Genomic DNA, 25841 nt, shown 5'->3' on the forward strand with positions numbered 1-25841 from the left:
AAAATTATTTTGCCTACAAAGTTCCTAAATAAGCCTTGCAATTAGAAATAAAAATAATATTAAAAAATCAAATTACACAGGCAGAGCACAGTTGTATTTAAAGACCACTCCTGACCCCTGAACCATGAAATGAACTACAGTAACCATCTTTTACAAGAAATGAACGCATTTAATTACTTTGATTTACAGCATCTGTCTCTGGTTCCGGGCATATATCAAAGGAAAACATAAGCAGAGCTTTTGCCAGATGCATTTAACAACCTTAAGAAGCATCTCAACAAGAATTACAGTGCCCTTACAAATGAATGCAATGTCATGTGAAAGTCACTTGTGTCCTTCCTCTGACACCTCTTTTGAAGGTTCAGGCAACAAGAAGACATGTGCCAGTGAATACCTCACTTATTTTTTTTGGTAAGATCAAAAACAAAGTTACCAGCTTGATCGAACTATGCATTACTGTGCAACTATATCAAAAGGATACAAGTTTTGCCATTCATAATGCTTGTGCCTGTGCACCAGTTTGAGTGTACGCATGGGAAAACCTGGCAAAAGAGGCTAAGACATGTCTTTCATATTTAGATCAAGATACAAATCTCACAAGAAATGGAGAACTACAAAAATCACCTGCTGAGAAAGATAGCATAAGCCTACACAGATACTATTCTCATTTGATGTGGAGCAGTTCAGTCTCTCTGCCACGATGCTTACAGTGCTTATGCCTCCCAAAGCAGCCTGCTGAGCAGACTAACTGTATGGCACCTTTAATTCTGGATGCCAAGTCCGTTTCTTTGTTCTGCACCTCCCAAAGAACCAATTCTTCAATCTTTAATTTTCCCACACCTAAGGTGCTTTCTATGGGTTTCTGTAACATGTCTTAAAGTTCATGCATCAGGTTTAAAATCTTACACTGTGCACTCTTTGCAAAGTAAATTGACCTTTGAGGGAGGGAAAAAAAATCCCACATCCCAATAACTTTGGACAGGAAGTTGAATTTCAATAGGAGCTATAAGTGGAGTTCCAAGTGCTGTCACGTCTATGAAAGTTTCCTTCAGGAAGGGGAGGAAATCTGAATGGGTAACTTTGCAAGAAAGTAAATTTTTATCCTTTTGTACCTTTAACAGGACTCTCGGACGGTGATGACAGACAGGTCTAAGAAAAGTACTCTGCTATGCAGGCTGAAAAGAGTCCTGTTGGAATTGGATAAGGAAACCCGTATCATCAGTTGTTCATAAAAGTGCCATGTGCTCTAGAGATCAGGAGAAGTCAGATGCTTTGCAAGTCTCATTAAGCAGATGAGACCTTCAGCAATCGATTCTAACACATGTGCTGAGCAACAGCCCTGTGCTGACTCAGAGAGAAGCACACTACCCACTCTGTCTCTGTAAGATATTTCAGTCTTGTCTTCTAAAGAGTCTCCAGGTAATGAGCTGATCAAGCCCTAATGAGCTCATTAGATATGACAAGTCTATACTCAAGGTTACCGTGCACAACCCTATTCTCTCTTGGAGAAAGGTGAAACAGTCATGCAGCATTTATTCCTGATGGAAAAGAGGATTAAAAACCAAACGCAGTGCTTGGTCCTAGAAGCAGAAACACCTTAATTTCCTTGGAAGTCAATATTGTCAGCACCAGCCAAAGCCATGCTGCCACGTACCTGCCCGGGAGCAGCAATCAGCTCAGAAGAAAGCATGGCAGCTCAAGGGGAGATCAGAAAGATTGATTTTGACAGCTGTAAAAGCAAGAGGGTTTTTTAATATTCAGAAAAGTGTCAGTGCCTTAATAACGGAATTTCCATCTCTAAGAGCTACATTTGTCAAATGAAACCTGATTAGATACAAAAGTATAAAAAAAGGGATTTGGGCTTTGACAAATTTAAAGCGGTTCCTTTTGTAGAGGCCAGGACGTCTGAGGGGGATGCTTTTCCAAATGAGCAAGTCTAACCTGGTTTTACCCTCAACTTGACCCTCAGGCGCCAGCAGCTGAATGCAACACCTCACAGTTTAACTGAGAACAAGGTCAGCAGCACAGGAGCAGGCAGCACCAGTTTCAACAGCACCACGCTTCACCCTATAGAAGAGCCGCCTTGAGAAGCCAATTGGTTTCTTCTAAGAGGTGAAAGAAAGAGTTACGCTCCACCCTGGTGATCCAACACCCAGTGCATGTATTTATGCCAAGGAAATCTGAAACACACACAGCAAGTGCACCAGGTTCAAGTAGGAACTCAGGGATGGGTGTCTCCTGTTCTGCCTCCAGTCTGTTCCTCAAGAAGCTCCTCACTGAGGATACAAACCAATATCTTCTGCATCCGCATATCACAGACAGTAAATTTCAAAGCAAGAGAGTAACAGCACAAGATTTTGCTGGCAGACAAGAGCCAGACTACTAGTACACATTTCCAGACTCAAAGACATGCCAGAAGTGTGGTTAGTGGCTCCAAAAACAATCTTAGGGCCGACTGACACCTCAATGAAATGCCGTTTTCCCAAAATGAAGCTCTGCTGGATATTTTTCATAAAGATACAGAAAACCTCTAAGTTTGCATGTGGCAAGATAAATTAGGGAAGTTGACATTTTGAGCAAAGCCTCATTAAGAAATTCACACATGCACGAAAGAAGAAAGCTGGGATGTGCAGGGCCCTGACAGCCTGCCTAACAAGGATCGAAGCTTTGCTCTCAGCTGCACTAACATCCAGCTCTTGGTCAGGCTTGTTCCCACAGAAGAACTACGCTTTTTCCAAAATATTAACTTTAAATGGGGCAAACACGGGACTTTGTGGGATTGTTTCCCCATCAGCACACTGGATTTGGGTATTTTAAGCCCCAGGGACAAAGAGCTACTGTCTAGACTGGGGCAGATGGAAGCTCTTCTCTAATAAACAATAGCAGCAGTGACCACGCTGAGCACTTCTGGCTTATTCTAGTGATGTTTTGGCTTAACAAAGCATTCTTTGTCCACTGTTTTCAAAGCTATAGGTAAAGGATAAGCATGCCCTCCCTTTAAGCAGGTGGAAGCAAAGGCACAACAGAGCCGCTCTCCTACTCCAACAGGTCAGAAAACAGCAGAGAAGAGCAGCCTGTTCTCTCACTGTGAGAAACACAGACATTCCTTTCCAAGCGAGCTGGGATGGTAATTGTAACCTATTGATTCTTTTCCATCCAAACCTCCAGTTTTCCCCTATTAAAAAATCCCAAAATGAATTGCACTTACATAGCAGCTTACTCAGCCAATATTTATACTCAACCCAGTATTGACAGGAGACTCTTGCCTTGCAGAGAGACAACTTACTCTGAACTTCTTTGTTTCATTGCTATCAGCAAATGTTTCAGCAGCTCCTGCAATTACTGTACCACCTTGTACTTTTCAACAACCTTGTATTTTTCAACAGCCAGCATCCATCTCCTGCTCCTTTGCTCTTTGCCCACACAACCACTTATGTAGCTGCTTGAGGCTCATTTCCATTTGAGGCACTGGCCATCCTCAGTGCCAGAGTTAGAGTGCTTTAATAAAAGCCCAAGTAGGGCACAAATGTCTTAAGCAGGCATCTACACCCAATGCACAGCAGTGTAATTTAACTGTTGGAATAGGATAGTTCTGTTGAAAGGGACCTACAAAGATCATCCAGCTGCCTCACCACTTCAGGGCTAACCAAAAGTTAAAGCACGTTATTGAAGGCATTACCTATATGCCTCAAACACTGGCAGGCATGGGACATCAGCCAGCTCTCTAAGAAGCCTGTTCTACAGTTTGACAGCCCCCACAGTAAAGAAATTTTTTCCTAATGTCTAGTCTGACCTGTGAGAATCACAGCAACACTCAGAGGACCTATATATTATCAGTACTTTCTCCCCCCGAAAGCTTCCATGATCTTTAAGAATATGAGAAAAAATAGGAGGTATCTCAGTTTGTCACATTTGTTTCCTGTAACTTGAGTGAAATTCCATTTGCAAGAGACCCAGATTACTCCATTTTTCCTCTGTCTGGACCATGCATCACCGTTCTCCAGTGTCCTTAAATATTTTACAGAACACATACTTTACAGATGCACAAACAGTTCCAGTTCCTCAAAGTGGCCAAAAAGCACCTGAATATTGCACACAGCTATCTACAGTTAAACAAGTCTTATCAAACCTAATGTGGTGGCCTTGGGGAAAATTTGTCTGTAATCAGTACACTCTTTAATGGGCTTGCTTTGTTAGGTTGTTTCCCAGCATACACATATATCATTGACCTAGCAAGCTAATGAAGTGGCCATCTGAGATGGCTCCAGCATCCCTACAGTTTTATCATGCTATCTGAGAAGTTGTGCAGCAGCTGCTATTTCACACATCCTGCTACCATGTTACAGGCTTTTCCTCTAGCTTTTCTGGTCTAAAGCAGTTTCTATTTTTGCATGTGTATTTTTGCAATATTCACATAAGTCTACTGCAACAGTCACGGTGAGCGACTGGCAGAGACACTTTCCATTGCTCTGTAAGGTCTCAGGAACCAAGCAAGCAGAAGCACCACAACAACTGCCATCTGGAAAGGAGTACCAAATTAAACTGTTCCTGCAGCACAGGTATCAATCACCACAGCTGACAAAGCAGAAGCTGAGATGATTTTTGTTGGTGATATGCCAAACCATGGCAACAACTGCACTACTCGGTGGAGTGGCTGACAGTGAATTGCTGAAGCCAATGTCCTGTCCCTAAAGTTCTACTGTCCATGAGGATGAAGATCATCTTTTAGTTCCCCGATTCAGAAATCAAGCTGTTAGTTAAAAAGAGCAGTGCTTTTACCTTTACTGGAGTCTCTGTGCATCTTACAGGATGAATTCAGCCTTCAGGAAACAAAGGTCCAATGCTGTCATCTGCAGCTGGTAAAATGAAGCTGAGATGGGAGGAGGTCCCAGGTTCTCAGCCCCAAGCACATCTTCCCACTGCCACACACATGACCTCAGGTGCAAAGTTTAAATGTCCTCCACCCTCCCATGTCTTGGTTCTCTCAGAACTGGGCATGCAGAGGACAAAACGTTGCAGAGTCAAGGGAGTAGCAGGAGAGACAGAAATAACCTGCAATAGTCTTTTCTCCTCTAGCAAGGAACATTTGTGGTACAGGGAGTGGTGAGGAGACATGCAAATGAGGGGATGAGAAACACAGGAGGGTACCAGGACAGTAGGACTGAAGAATATTTCAGTGTGTATTCAGAAAGGAGAGGAACAGAAGAGAAACAAAGAAGGCTCACCCCAAAGCTCTGGTAAAGCTTTTAACCTCTCACACTCTGTATTTTGATTCTGTAAGTTTGATGTTGAACTTATGTTAGCAAGGTAAAGGGCAAGCAAAAAGTTCATTTTTTACATTTCAGGGTGAATTTTTAGACGAGATTTAAGCCAAATGGTTGGGAAGAACAGCAGATCCATCTGTAAAATGAAGTCTGAAACCACAGGAGACCTGATCATACAGGTATTGCTTCCCAAAACAGCGAGTATTACCTAAAGGAGAAAAGCAGAAGATTCTGGAAAGAAAAGAGCAAGAAGGGAGATTTCTAATTCTTAGAAGTCCACGCCACAGGACTGATCCTTTCTTTATTTATTCAAAATCCACAGAATTGCTCCCAAGAGAAAAGCTGGGTGAACCTTCTGAAGAACATTAACAACTTAAATAGAAAAATCATTTCACAGACAAGAAACGAAAATCCAAATTCAGGCATAATTTCAACATAGCCATCAGCCAACATAAATGGTGTCAGTGCAAGCCGTGTCAAATTCAGAGGAATTATTCTGACATTTCTAAAGGCAGAATTTCCTTCTGGATTCTTCAAAAGAAATAATTTTGACCATGTCAAAGAGTTTGAAATAGACCTGGAATTAAGATTAAGTGAACCAAAAAGCAAGAATGCCTTGTGTGGTGGTTTTACTTGGGTGGGCAGCTGAGCTCCACCACTCACTCACTCCCCCTCCTCAAAGGGAAAGGGGGTAAAAAGGAGAAAATAGAATAGAAAGGAGAAAATACAACAGAAAGGGCTCAAGGGTTGAGATAAGGACAGGGAGATCACTCAACAATTATCATCACAGGCAAAACAGACTCAGCATGAGGTCATCAGTTATAAATCAGTTTCAGCTGATTAATACTATTACCTATTACTAACAGGATAGAGCACTGAGAAACTAAAAGCAAACTAAAGACATCTTCACCCCTCATACATCTTCTTGAGCTTTATCTCTGCCGCTCCCTCACGGTCCCTCTCTGCCCCTGCTCCCTGTGGGGTCCCTCCCACTGGATGCCGTCCTTCCTGAACTGAGCCTGTAAGTGCTGAGCTCCACGGGGGGCTCCTCCACAGGCTGCAGCGTGGAGATCTGCTCCATGTGGGACCCATGGGTTGCAGGGGGACAGCCTGCTCCACCAGGGGCCTCTCCACAGGCCACAGGGGAACTGCTGCTGCCTGCCTGGAGCACCTCCTGCCCTCCTGCTGCACTCACCTGGGGGGTTTCAGGGATGGTTCTCATTCCTCTCTCCCACAGCTGCTGTTGCAGAGAAGTTCCCCCACCCCCTCTTTTCTTAAATCTGCTCTCACAGAGGCACAAACAACATCTCTTAGTGGCTTGTCTCTGGCCAGCAGAGTCCTTTGGAGTGAGTTAAAACTGGCCCTTATCTAACATGGGGCAGCTGCTGGGCTCTTCTCACAGAAGCCACCCCTGCAGTCCCCCCAGTGCCGTGCAAACCAAAAACACTTAGTTTGATCAAAACCAAAGTTACCATGACCTCATTATGTTTAATTTAGCTTTCTATTGAATCCATATATACCAGTATTTTTCTCAGTTTTGTCACCAAGTTAAGAGCAACATAAAAGAAGACAATGTCATACTGTAAGATCAGCTCCAACTCAAGTTGTAGGTAGCTCTACACCATGTTCTTTTCTACAATTTTGTAGAGGTCTCAAGATGAATTATCACCAGTCTAGTTCTACACTAATCCCAAACCAGGGCTTTCTGCAGGCTGGTATGTTCCGACCCAAATACTCAGATGACATCTTGCAATTTGATTGTTTTTGCACCATAATGTAAGCAGGTATCTTAAAAAGAAATCCAGTTCTGAGCATGTGTGGTGTTCACTGAATTTGAGCTGGAGATATGGAACATGATTCTTACCTAAAAATCTGGAGGTGATGCCTTATGCTTCCCTGGCAGGGTCATTAACTGAGCTGGCAGATTTGATAGAATTAGATTTCTTTGTTGAGCTGGTACAGTACTGTGATGTGTCAGCACATACAGTATTTCAGATATGTACATTCAAGTCATTGATTGAGTAACCAGCTTCCAGAAGTAATGTGATGCCCTTTAGAAGGAACTACCTTTGTTTTGTGTTGGTACATCAAAGCTAAAAAAAAAAAAAATTGCAAAAATCCACCAAACCTGAAAAACATCAGTAGTAATTATCTAGTCCAGAGACATTTTTGACTTGCATCCAGTTTAATACCTAAGCTTCACTGTGCCAGTTTTTGCTCTGCGGAACCATCTTTCAAGGGGATGGATAGCAATTGGTCTGGCTCAGAGGAGTTTTAGGGACACCTAGAGTATGTGTGGGCACCTCTGTCAGCAGCAGTCCTGTGTCAGAAGTGAACGTTTAGCCCCAGCAGGCTCTGACCACAGCCACCGCTTCCTCTTCCACTCTAACTCTTCAGGGTGAAGAACTACAGAGGGCTGAGCTCACATCAAAAACTGCTGCCGAGAGAAAGGACCTCTAAAGAAATAGAAGATCTACTAAAGAACAAGAGGTCTATTCAGATGATGTCCTCCGAGCAAGAACTCTGCACTTCAAACAGTTGTCACCAGATGCAGGGTACAACCATCTCTATTGTGCCTCATTTGCACTCCACTATACCCAGCCATCAGCTGACAGAAACAGCTGTCATTTTATGAGGTTTACAGATTTCCTGTCTGCCCCTTGGAAATAATGCACCCAGTCTCTGCCCAAAGGCTTCGTCGTCTAGTATGCGGGCGAAAGTCTCACTCTCCCAGCAGAGGGACACACATGTCGGTACAGATTAAGCAATTTAATCAAGAGCAGTTCAAAGTGCCAGAAAGCCAGGAACAAATTAAGTTCCACCCTCCTTTTCCCCCAGAATTGTATGTGAACAATTACTACAGTTTTTACAATTGACATCCCTAACCTCCCCTCACGCTTCAGAGCAAGTTTCTACCACTGTTATTGAGAGTTTCTTCTGCAAAATGCTCCCTGTCCCCCAGAGCTCCGTTTTCTTTACTTTACAGCTATTCACAGCTATGCATGTTGTACAACCCCAACTACAGGAGCTTCTCACATCCTCACAGGATATTTTCTGTTAAGTGATTTGAGTCGGCTATTTACAAGCTACACCATGGGAAACTCAACACCAGTAGAAAGAGAAGACTGGGTAAGAAAGGGAAAAGCGATCAAAAGGCTGATAGTGGTTCCTCTGTGGCTGTCATTTATGGATGCCAGGGTGGTCCAGAGATGTTTCCAGAACAACAGAGACACATGAGACAGGAAACAAACCTTCTAATGAATTTGCCTCCTAAGTAGGCACAGACACTTAAGCTGATAATGTTTTATAAGTTAAAGATTAGTGCCCAGAAAACATATCCAGCTCCCACAGTTCATGGAAGGGATGATTCAGTTGACCATAACAGGTTTCAGAGGCCACTGGAGGTGTCCTAGAAATCAGCCATCTTCCTGGGGTCCAAATATGATGACACAAGGTGTCAAGAGACAGATTCCTGAGCCAGCTCCAGAAGATCAGTTCAAATGGCACTGAGTAACTACATTTAGGAAACAAAAGTCACATCATATATAAGATGCTGAAAAACAGGTGCCTATGGGTAGACAACTGCAATCCCAGGCTCTCCGTGGAGATCAAGCTCCCGAAGCCATGAACAGTATTCATGGTACTCAGGTGCCTGCTGGGCAATGAGCTGAATCTACCTTCAAACACCAGGCTGGCCCAGAGAGGAACTCTGCTCTGGATGGACTGCAAAGCCATTTATTCACCTCACCAGTGGGACCAGATGGATCACACCACCCAGGACTTGAGAGGCACACAGGACTTACCACCTTCCTGAGCTGAAGCCTGGGTTCATCTCTTGCCTTCTGTCTCAGATACTGTGGCAATAAAAGCAATATAAACATGCAAAACAATAAAACAAATGCAAAATAAAAGCAATATAACCATGCATAAACTGTAGCTTGCCTGCACGTTTCAGTCTCCTGTCCCATACAGATGTGTTCTTAGGAATATTACTAATACAACATTCCTCACTGTTGCAATTCTACTCTGGGGCATGAGAAATCGTAGACAGTCAAAAGATTATTTTTTAACTTCCATACCTCTGACTTATGTTTTCATTTTGCAGGTTCTTCTGCAGTCAAGCAGGACTACATACATCAGAAAGGGGCAAAGGCATCTCTTCAACACTTGGCCTTATTAAAAGGCACATACAACCTTGTTTTATCCTTTTTCAGCAATATCAGATAAGTAGAAAGTTTCTCTTTTCCTGGTCAGATACTTTATCCAGTAAGTTGTTAGACATTATTTTAGGTGGTTCAAATACATTATGGCTGAAGTAAACAGATCCACAGATTAAGATCAACAACCTTCCTTAAGTTTGTTTATGGATAGATTGGAGAAATGAGTTGCAAATTTAGGGGTTTAAAAAAAAAAATAAAAAAAAATCATACTGTGCACACAGTCCAAGGTGCATTTTCACCTCACCTGCTCAGGACTAAGAAGGCATGAAATTTCTGTGCAACAGACCAAGCTTTAAGGCTCCAGATCTGCCTTCCCCTTCCAGTTTTGTCCTATGGGTAGAACTCACAGCACACGATTGTAGTGAATCTACAGGCTGCTCAGGAAATTTTTATAGTAATATTCACAGCAAAATTATTAGTACAAAGCTAACTGAGGTTACTCTGATACCTTTCTAATGAAAACATTCAATGTATCTTTAAAGGGGAACTGGCTGTTAAAAACATTCTTCCACTTGAGAAAGGCTCTTAAGTAAGAATAAATAGCTTTTGGATGCCCAGGTTACAGGTGTGCTCTATGCCAGCATCATTCTGCTTTTGAAAGTAAAAATAAAAAGGGTGCTGTAAGGGAAAGAAGGACAGGAGGAAGAAATCTGTCTCTTACATCACTGATGCACCTACCTACAGGTGAGTGCTACTTTAGATGAGACACTGTCAACACTGTACTCTCTTCTGCAAAGTATGGAATAGATAGAAGATATAGAAGGTTAAGAAATCCTTTAGATTATTATGAAAGCTCTTTGGGGCCAAAACCAGTGTAAAGTATTTCAGCAAAGATGGGTACCCCAAGGGGAAAGAGCAGATTTGGGCTGGCGTTTGCCCTCCCTGCATTTGCTATCTTTTCAGTAGGTAACTTGCCATCCTCCAAACAAGCCAACTGCCATCGCAGCTAGGCCAAGAAGCAGAAGTTAAAATAGAAAAATCAGCATTTGCTGTGTATACAGTTGCCAAGAAGCTATTTCTCCTTGCCTGTGTAAATAAATTGTCGTTTAGCAATGGCTGGTTTGCTCCAAAAGACTTGTGGGGAAGCTAAACACTATCACCGTGCTACTGCAGGGGGAAAGAGGAGGCATGGATGGGAGCATCGCCAACAGATGCCCCATTCCCAGATCCCCAGTACTTGGGTTGAGTGAGACCCAAGGTGTTTGTGCACACTGAAATGGCTGCATGCCATCACAGCCAGCATCACGGGAGCGACTGCTGGCCCTGCTGGAGCAATATAAATTCTGTCCCCGTTCCAAGGCCAAACTCCATGCAGATGGACTTACGGGGAAATGTCTTATTGCAGCTGATCATACGTGTTTGTTATGTATTGTACAGAGACACCTATTGACCAGTATATCTGGCTGTGAAGCAGATTAAATACTACTGACAAAACCTGAACTGTGAAACTAGGATTATTGGCCACAACTGTACTCTCTACTATTTGTTTGTTCTGACTGGTAAGAGTCTGGTGTGAGAAAGAAAAAAAAGTTAAAGAAACTCTACACAGAGCATCTGACTAATAAAACCAAACACAAAAATGCATCCTTATTCTGTGTTCCCTCAGCTGGCGCCATAAAAAGCTCCACCAGGTGGTGGGATTAACAGCACTTTAAATTTTCTGTGGAGCTAGATTTGCTCTTACTCTTTTGCTTTCAGAAGCACATTTCTGCTTCACCACACTTTCAAAAATACCTTTGAAAGAAGCTCTTAATAAAAACATATTATTACCATCATTTAATGACAGCATTTACAATGTATCTGGGATAAAAGATGCTGTTATAGCCAAGAAGATGGAACTGCCATCTACATGACCCTGATTTCCCCTCAAATAACTCCCAGTTTTCCATCAAAAGAAAACCGAATTGATAAGCAGATCCAAAACCTTAAATGAAGTGATGTTTAGTGTTACAAGTTCCCTTCCTCAGCTGAGATGCTATCACCATTACTAATATCATCAAGTTTGGAAGAAAAAACTGCAAACAAGGTTGCAGGTACCTTTCTGGTTGGGATGCGTGAAAAATTCATACAAACAGCTGTCTCTACCGCACAGTCCAACTGTGCACAAATTGACTGAGCCAAAAGAATAGGGAATTGGATTTTTCTCTCCTTTTGCTCTGTATGAGACTGTGCTCTTACATACTACTAGCAGAAAGGTACAATACAAGTATATCAGACAGGAGTGTACTTTAAAAAAATATTGTTAAAAAAAAAAAAAAAAAAAGGTTTGGGAGGACCATAGTCCAGGGTTTTGTCTTTGCTAAGGTAAAGGATTTAAGCCTGCTGAAATGTTATCCTACAGCAGCAACAAAACAAAGTAAATAAAGTGAGAAATTGGCAGAGGAAGAGCACCAAGTTCACCATGGACCCACACCAGGATTTTTACTGTTTCAGGGATGATCAAGAAAATAAATGCCCTTAACTTATAAAAAAAAAAATCCACCTTCATTTATCCAATCATTCCCTTCCCCACCCCCAACCTCCACCTGAAAGTGTGTCCAAACAGGTTAAAAGCTATCAAGTTCCCAGAAGGAAAGGGGCACACAGCCATGCCCTGCAGATAGCCACTGGCCACTGCCAAAAGCCAGAGATAGTCCCTGGGGTGAACCCCAAATTCTAACAGGAGAGCAGCTCTGCCAAGCCATTACAAACAGCGGGCAGAGTCGCACAGGCTTTGGACAAAGCCCTAAAAATTGAGGAGGAGTGAACATATCAGCTGCAGAAGGCCCCGGCAGGCATGAACCGCACGGGACACCACGAGTAGAGATCCAAGTATTTCAAAGCAGATGCTTCCCACAGCCACCCCTCCAGCTACAGCCATGTCAATAACCCCCAGGAGGAGCGTGCTGCTGCTAATTGAGTATCTTCTCAACTGCCAAGTGGCAGGAAGACTGTTTAGAGGCGGCTGGCTCTTCATTTTCCCTTCTGTCACCAAAGAGCACCAATGTAAAGGAACTCCCGGGGATGGGATCAGAGCAAAAGGTGGAGTTTCTTTTTCATATCCTCGAATTTCCTGTCTCTTTTCCACATTGAAGTTTAATTTCCTTTTCAAAAAGAGCTTTTGGAGCTTATGAAAATTGACCCAAAAGATTACAAGGGCTTTGTCACCCTTCCAATCTCTCTGAAAGATCCATAATTAGGGAGGTTTTTCCTTTAACATGTGTGCCCAGCAGGCAAATATATAATTTAGACTTACAATTATATGAAAGAGTTATTTCTGTGTATTGGACACATACACCCTCAACCTTTACAAAGAGTTGAAAAATCCTGCGTGTCTCAAAGGAGTAAATATACATCCAGGCATTTTTTAAACGTTTGTTTTCAATTTCTGCCCAAACTAAAATCAATCATTACAAGGACTAAGGTTGCATGTTTGCTACTGAGACACCTCCGGTACAACATCAACACACCTAACAAACAAACAAACTCGGAGATTAGTTATTTATACTCCGCTGGAAATTCATTCTGCGAGTAAGGATGTGCTGGTACCTCAGGCAGCCTGCCTGCTTTCCCCTAACGGAGCAACACTGCCTTCCCTCCCTCGCCGCACAGCCCACCCAAGTGAAAAAAAAAATAATAAAATAAGCAAAGAAATGAATCCATACAAACAGCGGGGCGTGGGACTCCGTTAGGCTTCTTCCCAGCCACCCAGCCACGGAACGGGGCTGCCCGGAGCCTCTCCGTGCCCCCCAGCCCACCTTTGCCCCTCTCCGGGGATTTTTGGGGGCGCAGCCCGGCGGGATAGGGCGCAGCCGCCCCGCTCCGGAGCGGCCGGCGGAGGATGCTGCGGGCTCCGGCGGGGCCACCCTCTGCTTCCAGATGAGCAAAATAACGTCGCCACCCTCTTCCCCCAAAATAAATAATAATAACAACCAACTTAGGCGAACGAGGAGCAGCACAGGGAGCGGGAGGATTTGCAGGTAAGCGGGGGAGGAGGAGGTCGAGAAGGAAGAGGAGGGAGCCCGGTACTCACGGCGGGGCGCTGGGGGCCGGCTGGCGGCCAAACCCCATGGCCAGGGAAGGGCGAACCGATCGCTGCCGGCTCCTCGCCGAGCTGCTGCAGCCTACGCTCCCCCGTCCCTCCCCTTCCCTCCCCGGCAGGGCTTCCTGCCCGCTCATATAGCGCGCCCCCAGCCACGTGGAAGGAGCCGGGGCCCCCGGCGGCCCCTCCTCGGAGTCGGGCAAAGGCGGAGCCGCCCCCTTCTGCCCCCCTCCGCCCCTTTCCGCGGCTCTCCGCGGCTGATGCGCGATGCAGGAGGCGCAGGAGACGAGATGCGCACGGGAGACGAGGTGCGCGCACAGCCCGTCCCCGCCGGCCGCCAGCCCAAACTTCACCCCCGCTCCATCCACCGAGGCGAAATACCTGTTCCTGACACCGCCCTGCGTCGCCCCCCCCCCCCCGAAATGTTTTTGCCCCCCTCGTTTTCCCTTCCGCGCCCCAAAAGCTCTCCTGTCTGAAAATTGCGCCCGCGCGGATCCCCGGCGCTGAGCGCAGGAGAGAAAGCTGAAAGAAATTCTGTGTTTTCCCGTGGGGAGAGCACGTTTTGCGTCATTAATGATGATTAAAAAAAAAAAAAGAAAAAAAAAAAAAAAAGCACATAGTAAATAATGCCTTCTTCGCGTCCAGCATCTGACATTTTTAAGGTTACTATAAAACGCTGCAGAATTAAAAAGCATCTTTAAAGAACGCCCCAGACAGATAGTTGCAACTGATAAAGTGTCTGGTTAAACTATTTAATGGCACAATGCCAGTTTTAGGCACCTATCCTCTGGGTGCTCAAAGTCTGTGCAGGTTTCAACCTCACAGACTGATTTCCACTCCCTTATTTCTCTGGATTGTCCAGCTTTTCATTTTTATTTTAACTCCAGGTTTGCAATTTAAAAAGAAATCCTTTAGATTATTATGAAAGCTCTTTGGGGCCAAAACCAGTGTAAAGTATTTCAGCAAGATGTTAAGGATAGGCACCCCAACGGGAGAGAGCAGATTTGGGCTGGCGTTTGCCCTCCCTGCATTTGCTATCTTTTCAGTAGGTAACTTGCCATCCTCCAAACAAGCCAACTGCCATCACGGATAGGCCAAGAAGCAGAAGTTAAAATAGAAATTCAGCATTTGCTGCGTACGCAGTTGCCAAGAAGCTGTTTCTCCTCGCCTGTGTAAATAAATTGTCATTTAGCAATGGCTGGTTTGCTCCAAAAGACTTGTGGGGAAGCTAAACACTATCATGGTGCTACTGCAGGGGGAAAGAAGAGGCGTGGATGAGAGCGTGGCCAACAGATGCCCCATTCCCAGATCCCCCAGTACTTGGGCTGAGTGAGACCCAAGGTGTTCGTGCACACTGAAATGGCTGCACGCCGTCATAGTCAGCATCATGGGAGCGACTGCTGGCTCTGCCAGAGGGATATAAAAGCTGTCCCCATTCCAAGGCCAAACTCCATGCAGATGGATTTACTGGGAAATCTGTCTTCTTGTCGCAGCTGATCATACGTGTTTGTTATGTGTTTTACAGAGACACCTATTGACTGCTATAGCTGGCTGTGAAGATTAGATATTTCTTAAAAAAAAAAAAAAAAAAAAAAAACAACTTTGTAACTGTGAAACTAGGATTATAAACCACAACTGAACTCTGAACCAGTCTCTGTTCTGAGAGACAGGTCATCTACATATATGGGATTTCTGCTGAAAAGATGAACAATATTCTTTATTTAGATGCACAAGAGGCACTGCAGTTACTTTACATAAATGTCTTCATTAGAACAATGTAATAAGTAGTGAAAACAAGAGTGTGAACTTTATAAAGGTATCTGACAGCAATTAACTTTGCCATATTTGATAGATGGTTTGATCTCAGCCAGTTAGGTCATCTTGCCTTATTTACTTATTTATTTATGTTGCAAACTAAACACTGAACTGCTGTTCTATCTCTTCAGATTTCACAAAACTCTGCAGTGGTGTTCTCTGATCCAAAGCCTGAGAACTGGTCAGAGGCTTGAAATAGGCATTTAGATCAGGTTCTCAGTCTCCACAGTGTCTGGAATCTGACTCTGGTGTTATGGTCTTTTAAAATTCAAAGAGGAAAGAACCAAAAAAAAAAGCATGCAGCATCTTCCTCTGGTTGCTGTTGGAACTTGTATGGCAAGGAGATGGAAGAGCTTGGTGGGACAGAACTTATGGCCAGTACTCTCAGCATCTGCTTCACAGCACCTAGATGCAGGTCTGTGTCCGAGAGAGCTCTACATCAGTGCAGGATTCCCTTGGATGCCAAACAATTACACAGTGACACATTTTTACCCTCCAGGACTCATTAGTGCTGGACATGGGAACATCCGCCATGGGTGGCAGTTGTGATATGGCAGAACTTGCTCTCAATAAATGTCTGGGAAAGGCAGAAAAACATTTCAATGCTGTAGCACATAAAAACACACAGTAAATACCAAAAGCTTGATTTGCAGAAATACACAGCAAGTCTGGAGCTCAAGCCAAGCCCTTAGCAAACTCACATAAAAAAAAAAAAAAAAAAAAAAATCCCAGCAATGAAATACTGCTTTTCTTTTATACTCTTAGATAAATGATTTTTTTTTTTTTTTCCTACAAGGACAATATAAAGCCTGAGAGGAATAATAAACATGAGATAGGAATAAAACACAGTGAGGATATTAAAATAGATAAAGCTATAATACATCTCTCAGGATACAGGAAGTTAAATTCATGTAGAAACATTCATTGGCCACAAGCAATTTACTGCAAAACAAACAAATGACAAAAGTACATAAAAAAGAGGGTAAATATAAGTAACCATATGGTAAAGAGGGATAGACACGGTATACTTTTGGGGTGTTTTGTACACCTGTAACATGCACAAACTCCCCAATATAAGTGACCATTCTAGGCAGTTCAGGTATCGCCTACATAAAAGGCACGACAGTAAAATTCACCTGATTTATCTTTGTGCATCTTGATCCTGTTGTGCCTCAAGTACTGTCTACTCCCAGCCACTTCAGCTGCAAATCTTCAGCTTTTCCCAAGCAAAGACTTAAAAACTTGTGCCTTAACTGATTGTGCCATTATTAGCATCGTTACATTTATTTAATTTCAATTGTCCCCCAGGATAAGCAGGAATAAACCGGTAGGTACGATTAGCCTTAGAGGCAAAAAACTAATGTTGATGAGGTTGAAGTGTCTACTAGACTTGTGTTTGAGTCTCCAGACCATAAGAAGGATGGCAAGCAAAGCCTGTTAAAGAAACATTTTGACAAGGAAGCATTTCTCTGTGGCTCAAACAAAATAAATATAGTAACGCAGAACAACCTTTTCAAAGTCAGGCTTATGTGCTTGTCTGATCAGTACCAGCTAACTGTTTCATCTCTCTTGAATGTCACAGAAGCACACAAGCTGTGCCATGGTGCAGTTTTTGAGACAAATGTTTTCCCCCAAAGGACAGCGCACACATGTGAAGGGCTCTACATGCTATATTAAATTAAACACGCTAACAAAACAGCACACTAATTGCATGTGGAAGTCATCCGCTGGGTAAATGATGAGAAAAACAATGAACCACACCTGACAGATGTTAGTCACAGCTTAATTTACTGGGGAATGACATTTATGTTCAATGGCAGAAATGCAGTATGGTAAGCTGCACAGAATAGAAAAGATTCTTTTTTTTTTTTTTTTTTTTTTTTTCTTGCCAGGTGTAAAGATTGAAATAACATTGCACAATCCCTTACATCTGGTGGGACAAGCTGAGCAGGGCTAAATGGTGTGGACAGGATTGCTCCAGGGAAGGCAGGTGAGCATTGTGCTGGGGTAGTGCTCCTATTAACCCACAGGGCTGGAAATCCACATCGGGCAGAGTATCTGAGATGTTACTGGAGAAATAAATAAATAAATAAATAAAAATCTAGCAATTGTAATGGTCTAGAAAAATTAAGTTTCCCAGATGTAGACTGGAAAATATTTAGGTTGCATTACTTCTGTGAGCAAAAGCTAGTAGAATTATTCACTAAAGCAGCAGTAAGTCATCCATAATGCTGCTTTAGATCTGATAGTAACGAATCAGCTATTATAGAAGAACTTGCCACCAAAGATGACTGGGGAGTAACTGATCATGACTTTTTTCTTCTTAAGTTGTGTGGCAAGATAAACATGATGAAGACCATAGCTACATTTCCCTGATTTCAGAAGGCCAAACTTGGGTAAACTAAGGAATTGCTTTAATGATTAGAGATGAGAACTGGACAAAAGACTCAAAGACTTGAAGATGGTCTTTCTGTAAACCAGATAGATGCTGTACTCAGATCATAATCTACATCTAAGAAGTTGAAGAGACAGTTATTTAGAAAATGAGAGGACAGTTAACCTAAGCTTAAACTAGCATGCTATAGAACAAATTCAGAAGGAATCAATTTAAGTTCTGGAGATAAATAGAAAGATGAGATTAAAAGCAACCTGTATTTACCAGAGGAAGATTAAACAAGAATAATTTGAAAGTGCATTTGAGACAGAAAGTGATTCTCAAGAGAAGATTCTTGTAGTAGATTGTATTTATCTTTGATGAAGTAGGTGGAGTGGTACTAGTTGGACTTCTGGTAGTCCTGCTAGAAGTTAAGGGTGGAATGAGATTGATAGGCCAAAGTGCATGCACACTGAGCAGGAGCTATCAGAAGTTATAGACAGAGCTAAATCATTGGTTCTTTGTGTAAAAGTGGACTCAAAATAGCTTCTTGTGAAGATATGGCAAGAAAGCCCATCCTGCATTCTAAAGAAACTTGTGGCTCAAAATAAGCTTCATCCAAGGGTATCATGCCTTTGCACTGTCCCCAGCTGTCTCCCTCTCTCCTGTTTGGCCTCGTGCAAAGTGCTCACCTTCAGCTCCCAGCTGATCCAGGGCTTGCAGCCAGGGCTCAGAAAAATGGCTGCACAGCACATCTTCATTCAACTGGAGAGGGTCTTGTCATCCAAGGTAAGCTAAAGAAGAAGCCCACTGTTGAGAAAGAGGAGTTAGCCAGCCAATGCACGGCTCTTGGGCATGTAGGAAGGCTTATCTAGGTTGGGGGTTGCTTCATGGCTGGAAAGGAGCAAATCTGAGGAAGCTGACAATATGCCGTTTAGACCAAGTGAAGTGAAGTGAAACACACCCTTAGGAATGAAGAAAACCATCTGCCTTGAGATAGGAGCTCTTTGTTTGCTTCCAATTAAGGAGGGGGAAGATTCTGGTATACAAGAGGACTCTAAGCCGCCAGCCGGATGAAGCCGTGAAATGGGCAAATGAGATTTGCTCAGCCTAGCAAAATGAAAGCTGAGAGAGAATCCGATTGCTGTCGATTAATTGGGAAGTAAATGTCAGGCAAGTGAGGAATGCATAGCAGCTAAAGGAGCAATGAGTATTAACTGCAGGTGAATACGTTCAGGCTGTACATTAAAATAGTGTTATTAACCAATATGTAAAAAGACAAATTGATGCAAAAGATAAAGCCTCTACTGGAGAAGGGAGAGCAAATTTGCTGATATTTACATATGGGGCTTGATGCATTCCCAGGGAAAATTTTATAATATGGTTTTCTGTATGAGTAAACAACTGATCTTAATGAATCAGACTTAAATCTCCTTATATAAGGAAATGTGTCTTGATGTTGCTTATGCTTAAGGATGTACATCACTAGCAGGTGGCATCCGTTTAATTGCTCTGAAAAGAATAAGAAAGACATTACACAGTCTGGAATGGATTCTGCTGGTCCCAGCAAAGGCCGCCTTCCAGGACCCTTCCCTAACCTCTGATGGTCTCTGATGGGATGTCTCATTTACTCCTATGAGAGCACCGAGGTTATGACCAGACTGAAGAAAGCTGCAAATAGGAAACTGCTCCTCATAGGAAGTGCTGTTGAGATCTGTTGTTACTAATATGTTCACATAATCAAGCACATTCTATGCAACATTAAAGTTTCCCACAGATTTATTGTTCCAGAATGTAGTTTCTAAATACTTCATTTTTGGCAGAAGAGAGGTTTTCATTTTAAAATAAATAAATAAGGCTAGCTTGTATGGCGCAGTAGTGTTTTTAAAGCAAAACATGAGCTACTGTTCAGTTTCCTTCATTACTGCTAGTTTGTGTCACTGAATGTACTTTTTATCTTTACTGTCTTTTTCCTTCCTTCAATTGTACTTTGAGCAGTTTGAGAAGTCAAAAGAAGTTTTGATCAAGATATGAGGGGGAAAAAAAAAACACCCTGCTGCAGTACCGGCTGACATTCCAGGTTCACCGCTGCTAATTAGAAAAGGATGTGCTTCAAAGTAAGCTTCACGAATTCATACAAGGCTGCAATGCCTTTGCAATTTCCCCACTCTTCTACCATTACTCCAGGAGGGCATTTTTCCCAGGTGGAGGCTGCTCCCACACCATGTGCCTGAGCATTGAGACCCGATCTGTCAATTACTTCAGACATTAGGGCTACATCCTCAGCATAAATCATCTTTTTAGCAACTTCCATAGGTCTATGATGACCTGTATCAGGCAGGGACCTACCTTAATCTTTTCTTTTGTAGGACACTCATTTTGTCTTTCCTTTTTTCCACCATCCATGTTATTAAAATTTCCATCCAAGTATCAGCCCTGTGTAAAGTATACATCATAGGAATGCAGATCGTAAGCAAGAAGCTGAAAATAAGCAATTGTCTAAGAAAAAAAATGCTGGGCTGTTACAATCCCTTCTTTTCCCATTGTATCTCCATAGATCTTCTCACTGACATATCCTTCCCCTCTTGACTTCAGAAATACACCCATCCTGTCGCATTTAAAATGCTGTTTTCTGTTCCCTTCTTTGTGCTGTATCAAAGCCTAGATAATGCCATCACAGGGCAATATCTGTATCTCTTATACTGAGATTGTTCCTAGCAGTACCCATCATGGATCAAGGACCTACCCAATATGAACACACTTTTGCTGCTGCAGCTGCCTTATACTCCAGCCACTCCTCCCTAAGGAGCAGTTGCATTAGGAGCTGAGATATTACCCTTATGGGATGCTCTCACAGCTCAGAGAAGAGAGATGCAGCTTCAGTCAAAATATTTTCTTGTTTTAGACCAGGAAAAATGAGCAAAGCAGGAACCGCCATGGATAAAGACACCAGGACTGAGTGAAGCTCATGCTCTGTCTCCCAGCTGCCTGCTGCAGTAATTCTGCTCTGTACAGGAGGCAGAGGAGCTGGCTGGCACCAGTCCACGTGAGGCAGTAGATATTCTGCTGAATCCTCTAAGATCAGAACTGAGCCTGAAGCACATAGCCCAGGGTAAATATCTCTCTTTATCTCAGAAACTAGATGGTTATGGACACTGATACCAGCTGAAGGGGGCTGAACATGCTCAGTCCCTCAAATTTTCATTTGTCACTTAAAGGAGATGTGACTAAGTAGGCATAGTTTCCTGGGGTGGAACCTCAGAAGACTTGTCACTTTCTGCTTGTGAAGTTGTTCCTAACTGTGCAGACCAAATCCTTGTCATCACTCCCACAATAATGTATGGTATAGTTACGGTCAAAAAGGATCCCATTCTTTTTTTTTTTTTTTCTTTTTTTTTTTTTTGGTAGACAAAAGAACCTGCTACATTTTCATGTGTTCTTTTTGTTTGTTTGCTTGTTTGTTTGTTGGCTGGCTGGCTGGTTGTTTTTGTTTGTTTGTTTTGGATTTTTTTTGTTGTTGTTTTCTTTGTGTGTGTTTGTTTGCCATCAGAGTGCAAGAGATTTTTTTCAGTATGCAACCTTTCAAATAAATTTAAGACAGAGATCAGCCAAAGGGTCTGGACAAGGCATCTGATCTGATTTCTGGAGCAGCACAGTCCACAGCAGTATACCCAGTTAGCCCTTATTAAGTCAAGCTAAGAGTTTTGGTCTGAACAGGTGTTTTAAAAAGACATCAAAGGCTCAAAGAGAAAAAGAAGTGCTCTCTTCTTCTGCTATTATGTGACAACAGGCTTTCTCAATCACTGTACAAAAATAAATAAATAAATAAATAAATAAAACACCACCTGGATGTATCTGGTGGTTTCAGCCTCCAGCTGTTAATTCTTATTTATCTCTGCTGGACAACAATGCCCACTGGAAACAAATGTCTTCATTTGAAGGTCCTCAGTACGATAATCAAGTTAAAACTGTGATCTTGTAATGAATTAAGAACACTGAGCTTTTTCAGGTGGGATATCTCTGGCCAGATGTGAACTTCTTCCCAACAGATGGCTACAGAGCGCTGCTCACCAATGCCTCCCTTTGCAGGCAGCACAGAGAAATGAGTTTTTCCAGAATGAAGTTCCTCTCATCCTAAAGTGGCTGTTCAAAATGGACTAGAGAAATGTCCCTCACAGCATTTCTATTTCTCTCAAGCAACAGCAAAAGAAGCCTGTGGTGACTACCTCCCGTGTCACTGCCTGTATTAAAGACCTTTGTATTTAGGCAAGATGGATCTGACTCTCCAGCTAAGTCACTTTTCCAGCTTTGAATTATTTCCTTGGCTTTTCCCTCTACACCTCACACAGATGAAACTTAGAAACATCTCAAGCAAATGCATGAATTTAATTCCTATATATATTCCTATATATGCCTCGGTCTTAAGTCCTGGGACTATGCAGTGGTGTGGTTCGATGAAAATTTGGTTAGGGAGATGTAGCTGGATTTCAGTACACAGGCTGTCCACAGCCTGCATTTTTCATTGATTGTACTTTCTTAATGACATAGACGCGGCACTAACGAGAAAACACCTTAATATTTAGGGTCCTCCTAGAAAAATCGACTAGATTATGTAACTATTAATCTTGATATTTTTGTTCCATATCCATTTTCAATTTTTTCTGATATTAACATCCCCTGCAGCATCACAGACTTCAGCTCCTTCCATCCAACTTGGTTTTCTAGCATCAGCTGTATCTAATCATACCGGGCTCAGCCATTAGTCCAGCCAAACAGCTGCCAGATGTGTTTTTTTTTTTTTTTTTTTTTTTTTTTTTTAATAAATAGTAACATCTGTCAAATTGTGCAGCAGAGAGCAATAAATCCATCCTTTATTTTTTTTTTCTCTTCCAGTTGAAGAAGACAACCAAAGAATTACACAATCTCTGCAACAAAAGACAAAGGATTCATGTAGCTGAGCTTGTTCCCTTTATTTTAAATCATGTGTATTTAAATGTCAGCGTGTTAACCATCACTCCGTAGTGTTTTATTAAGTCTGAAGAAAAGGAGTAATGCAAATCTTTTCTCTTGACCAACAACTTAACACTGCTTAACCTCTCGTGATAAATATTATCTCTTTTACATAATTACACGTTGCTTGCTCACCTGGGCAGCAGGCAAGGCTGAGTAGGAACTTGAACATGCAGACAGTTTCAGAAAAATGAGTGGCACTTCTGAAGAAGTTTTTTGTTTGTTTGTTTGTTTGTTTTGTTGTTGTTGTTGTTTTTTTACGTACATCTGCATCCCCACAGATGCCCAGGCTATGCTAGAGAACTGAGCTGCAGCCTAGACTTACTGTGCTATTTCTCATCAACTTCATCTTTACCTGTAAACTGATCCCATACATACCATGAAGACAGATCGTACTGTTTACAGTGTTGCATCCTCACATGCTCGTACCATGTTTTTTTGTTTTTTTTTGGTTGGTTGGTTTTGTGTTTTGGGGCTGGGGAGGCAAGAATGGATCACAGCAGAGTGGACGTTCCTCACAAAGAATTGCATTTTCTTACCTTTTACTGCACAATATGATAGTCAGTGAGCTGAGACCACAAACAGACACATGGACACAAATCCCTCTGTGCTGTTGCGTGAGTGACTTACATCCATTTAGTTTTAGTTGATAGGGATCAACCTAAGTTAAATTGATATAATGTCAGCTTTGATCAATTTGCGAAGGTTCACACAACAGTTTGTGGTGGCTTAAGTAATCATTTTTAAGATTTTTGTTACCTTTAGTTAAAAATTGGAACATAAGCCAGTTCTGGTGCTACAGATGAAACACTTTTAGGGGTGGTTCACTGCAAAGCCGCCAAGGACTAGGCAAAAGTGAAAATCTTGTGGGATAAATATGAAAGTGTTAGAGGCGTGAAATAATTCAGCAAGAATTCAAACCATGTCTGGTATTTTGAAACTAATCTTTACTTAGCTAATATAATCCTGCATTAAAAAAAAAAAAAAAAAAAAAAAAAAAAAAAAAAGTCGGGTGCTCACTTCTCCCTTTATTTTTCTGCTTTCTATTTATATCAAAAGACTTTTATAATCATCTGTTCACAACATCACACAAACAATCCTATGACAATTGGAATAATGTTTCCTAGAGGATTAAGGAAATTTGTAGAAAGAACCATTGCTTCATGTGGGAACAAACAAATACTCATTGCAGACATTTTTGTTCCTTAATCTTAATTTCTTTGTGCTGGTACCTTGATTTGTTTCTCAAATTTAACAGAGAAGGGTAAGAAGGCACTAAAAATCTAAAATTACAATGTAACCATATGGAAATATTAAGTTTAGGAAGTCTAAGCACTTAAACCAACTGTTCAGGGTATTTTCCCCTTAATGTGCTTACATAAATCACATTAGTTTTTATGAGAGTTATTTTTCAAATTTATAGACTTTTTCAGATGGATCTTCATCTCCCAAGGTAGCATATGCAGAGCCTTAGTATGTTTCTGCAAATTAAAGACTGCAGGGTTCAAATTTAAACTCTGACTCTGGATTTGTGGGTGTCATTGGCTACACCACTTATGACCGGACTTTTGGAAATAGCTTTTGGTTTTTAATGATCAGCTTTAGAAAGTTGAATTGCCATTTATGAATGCCAAGCATTCAAATTACTTATGTAACACGCAGTATTTGTGTGGTAGTTTTTGGAACTGGTATGTGCTATGGTTTCATACATAGCAAGATAGAAGGGAAAAAAAAAATCTGCTGTTACCTGAGTAAATACAGTGGATCAGAAGTGCTGTCTTGTTATGGGCTTCTCATTAGTGCTTCACTGAAATCCCTCATTTCTGGAAATAGGTGATTTGGGGAAGATCTAGTAATTTGGGAGAAAAAGCATATTTCTAGCTTGATGAATGTACTGAATGTTCCCCAAAGGTTCAGAAAGCAGAAGGCATATAAAAAACTTCCAACGTTTATTACAGTATTGAATAAAGAAATATTTTAATATCAATTCGGGGATGGCATAGTTCATGGGTTTTGAATTTTGTATTATTGTGAAAATCAATGATAATCTCTGAAGTGCATTCAGCTTGACTAAACCGAAGAGGAAAAAACAACACGTGGCGAAGCTTCCTCCCCATCTGACCCACAGCAGTTGTCCCCAGTGGGGCTGATTCTCAGCCCTTGCTGCCATTTACTATCTGTTTGAGCCAACTGGTGCTGTAGGCATCTGGCCATTCCTGCAGATCACAGCATGTTGAGGTGCTAACGAGAGGCTTCAGCTGCCCAGCTTGCAGTCAAGAAGCAGAAGCCATGTCAGATGGCAGTCAGTCTCTGTGCACCTCATGCATCCTGCCAGCCAAACCAGATTTTGCCTCGGAGCTCTTTAATTCTCATTAACACTTTTTTATTTTTTTTTTTCTTTTCACTGCTCCCAGTGCAGGTATGGGTATAGACTTTGGAGGCACAGCTCGTATTATACTACCCACATACAACCCCAAATTCACTAGTATCTGGAAGGTGAATCTGAACGTATTTACAACATAAATAAGACAAAGGTTTCTCACAACAAGGCTAATTAGTAAGTAGGCCAAATCAGCGAGCTATGCTGCTAGCTAGACCTACCCTTGGGGCAGAGTATGCATGCATCCTGACTCATGCCTTCACCCAAAGCTTAGAGTTTAAGACAGTTCTGTGCCATCTGAAAGATGCTCAGCCGTGATCCATGGGCTTGGTGTGGGAAGCAGTGATGAAACACTGGTGTACAGTATGCACGAGGTCAGCAGAGATGACCACCATGACCCCTTCTAGCCTTACTGTCACTATTATTCTCCTTGTTCTACATAATGACTGACTCAAGGCTCCTCAGACCTTTTGTTTTGATTTGTTTTTTTTCAATATCACAATTCCATAAGTCTTGAGAAAGATTTAGGATTGTTTGGATCTGGGTTTTCTTTTCCAAATGTGGTTTGCTTCCTGTACCCCACAATGAGCATTTCTATTCCAGATCAGGCTTTTGCAGCTATGAAGTGCTTTGAACAACACAACCCTCCCTTTGGTTCTTCCATAACGCTGGACTGCAGGTCAACGAATGTGAAGAGTCACAGCTACCTAATTTTTGCATTATTGATGTGAACTGGTGATTGTGTCATTCAGAATAA

General features: G+C 42.2%; 1 protein-coding gene across 1 annotated transcript in view; it reads right to left on the reverse strand.

The window, feature by feature from the left end:
* The window catches only part of ST3GAL1 (ST3 beta-galactoside alpha-2,3-sialyltransferase 1), a 74458-nt gene extending 60892 nt beyond the window's left edge, over positions 1–13566 (reverse strand). Inside the window, exon 1 of the mRNA XM_032182058.1 lies at positions 13497–13566. The gene's annotated coding sequence lies outside the window, so the exon portion shown is untranslated. The remainder of the gene's footprint in view (positions 1–13496) is intronic.
* Positions 13567–25841: the final 12275 nt, after the last annotated feature.

The sequence above is a fragment of the Aythya fuligula genome, chromosome 2, assembly GCF_009819795.1.
Source record: "Aythya fuligula isolate bAytFul2 chromosome 2, bAytFul2.pri, whole genome shotgun sequence".
Lineage (NCBI taxonomy): Eukaryota > Metazoa > Chordata > Aves > Anseriformes > Anatidae > Aythya > Aythya fuligula.